Genomic DNA, 2,610 nt, shown 5'->3' with positions numbered 1-2,610 from the left:
TTAATGCAACTGATAACAATTCTAAATTTTTTAACTACAGAAATGTTTCTGGTGGTTTTAATCTGTCAGAAATCAACAGAGCAAGAATCATAAGTGTTGCTGTTAGCTGCCACTGAGTCAACCACAACACACAGAGACCCTATAAACAACAGACAGGGACATTGTCAGTCAAATGCTATTCTTACCATTTCCTTCATGCGCAAGTCAACTGTTGTAGTAACTATGTCCCTCCATCTACTTAAGGGGTCTTCTTCACTTTTGCGGACCCTCCACCTTTTCAAGTACAATGTCTTTTTTAAAGACAGGCCCCTCCTGTCATGCTGAAAGTATATGAGAAAAAAAATCACCATCCTTGCCTCTAAGGAGCACTCTGACACTCTTCCTCTAAGACAGTTTTTATTCTTTTCTGCAGTTCATAAGCTATTCAACTCTCTTCTCTAACACCACCATTCAATGGCATCAATTCATCTTTGGTCTTCCTTAATTGTCCAACTTTCAGATGCACAAGAAGTAACTGAAAATATCCTGGCTTGAATGAGGCATGTCCTACTCTTTAAACTGACATTCTTGGTCTTTAAGCACATTAAAGAGGCCCTTGACAGCAACTTTTCTAGAAGTAACACATCTTTGAATTTCTTTTTTTTTTTTTTTTTAATCTTTTGACATCTTGAATACTTTTACCATGAGCACTCATTGTGTATCCAAGTGAAATAAAATCCTGGACAACTTCAATCTTTTCTCTAACATGACGTTGTCTTGATGTTGAACTATACCCATTTTGAAGGCTGTAGTTTTTATTTTCTTCAGTGAGTGCGTCAAGTCTTCACTTTCTGGAAGCAAGATTGTGTCATCTACATGATGCCAGTTTTTTATGAATCTTCCTCCAATTCCGATGCCTTATTCTTCCTCTATAAGAGCACAGCTTCCCAAATAACTTGCGTAACAAACAGACTGAATAGGTATGGAGAAAGGATACAACCCTGACACACACATTTCCTCATTTTAAGCAACGAAGTATTTTTCCTTATCTATTTGGACTACTTCTTGGTCTATGTATAGGTTTCTGTGATGTTCGGACTTCTGAAAATGGTTTTTAGCCATAGCCTTAGCCCCCCTCTGGGGGTACGATCTCCAGCTGCCTCAACTGCAGACACATGGTTCACCATTAATCAGAATCTTCTACATCATCAACAGCTGTGAGGCCAGCAAAACAAAGACAGCTGGTGAGACTGAAGAGAGATCGCTTCAAGGGACAGCCTGAAGGAGCCCCGGCTATGGAGCCAGAGTTAAAGTTTCTGCTTACTGGATGATTGAAGAAAGAGCTGACTTGTGAGAGCTATGGAACAAGCTTGCTGAACAATTGAGGAACCAGAGGCTGCTTGCATTTGTTTTGCTGGACTGAATCTGAACTTTCACCTTTGCGTCTCCTGACCCCCAACCCAATTCCCCAATAAACCTCTTAACTGTGAATAAAGTTCTTATGTCAATTTGCAACAAACATTAGACCCATTAATTAGTAGAAGTAAATGCTGCAAAGTGGGGCCATGTCTGACCTTATTAGTTTGGCTATTAATTTGTTACTGTGGATGTTATTTATAGGGACTGTTCCCCACTGTAGAGTTAATTGTGGTTGATCGTGTCTTTCCCAAGTTGTTTTTACTCCTTTTAGAGTGCCACATGGGCACAATTAAGTGTTCTGGGCTTCACATGAGCATAATTTGATTTTCTGGTATTCGTCACGGAGTCAGGCATAAATTGAATGTATGCCTGGTGCCTCCCTAAATAATTATTTCTTTTGCCAAAAAAGCAGAAGTAGATGATGCCCAGTTACCATTACTCAATAGTTAGATCAAAGAATCTATAGAAGCATTGTGACCAAAATAAGGTATAATATGGAACAGAACTTCAAATTTTCAAGGGAATCCAGGTTTTCAGGAGTCAGTGAGAGTGAATAAGTCCTCAGTCTCGTTGCTGTAAGGTATTTTTTTGTTGTTGCTCATTTGTTTTAATCCATTTAATTAACTCAGAAACATGGTTGGTTTTCATTTACAGGTTTCTTGAACAGCAGTCTTCTCTGATAGCTGCACCTGCTTCTTGCAATTTCTCATGGAAAGGGCAGGGATGAGTTACGTGTGTGAGGGAAAGAAAGTCTCAGATTACAATCTCTCAAAGAGTGAAAAGGATGACTGGCACTCCAGTTCCCATAAATCCCACTCCTACCCACAAGAAAGCAACCATATCAGGAGCCACTGCTCTTTTGGCTGTCAGTCTCTTGTCTATATCGTCAGCAATGCTAAGTTGGATGCCCTTACTTCTGGGCAGGGAAATCCAAGGTTTGTTACCTTTGCCAATGAAAAAAAAGTTTGAGAGCCTGGTGGCAAAGCTGTGGCCGTTGATATCCTTCACATGCACAACATCAAAAGAACAAGGATGTCTTTCTCTGTTGGTGATCACACCAACGTGGCCAAGATTTCGCTCCACCAATCACCATTGTTGTTGTTGTTATGTGCCATCGAGTCACTTGCGACTCATAGCGACCCTATGTACAAGTGCTCTAAATGCTGTTCTATCCTGTGCCAACCTAGCCATCTCAAACTCACTTATTCCCAC

At 40.3% G+C, this 2,610-nt stretch overlaps 1 pseudogene; it reads right to left on the bottom strand.

Moving 5' to 3' along the window:
- Nucleotides 1–2,166: 2,166 nt before the first annotated feature.
- The window catches only part of LOC102875366, a 2,682-nt pseudogene continuing 2,238 nt past the window's right edge, over nt 2,167–2,610 (bottom strand).

The sequence above is a fragment of the Elephantulus edwardii genome, unplaced genomic scaffold (assembly GCF_000299155.1).
Source record: "Elephantulus edwardii isolate Elephantulus edwardi_28Jun2011 unplaced genomic scaffold, EleEdw1.0 scaffold00044, whole genome shotgun sequence".
NCBI lineage: Eukaryota > Metazoa > Chordata > Mammalia > Macroscelidea > Macroscelididae > Elephantulus > Elephantulus edwardii.
The sequence above is the reverse complement of the archived record's forward strand: the minus strand, read 5'-3'. Positions and strand labels throughout refer to the sequence as shown.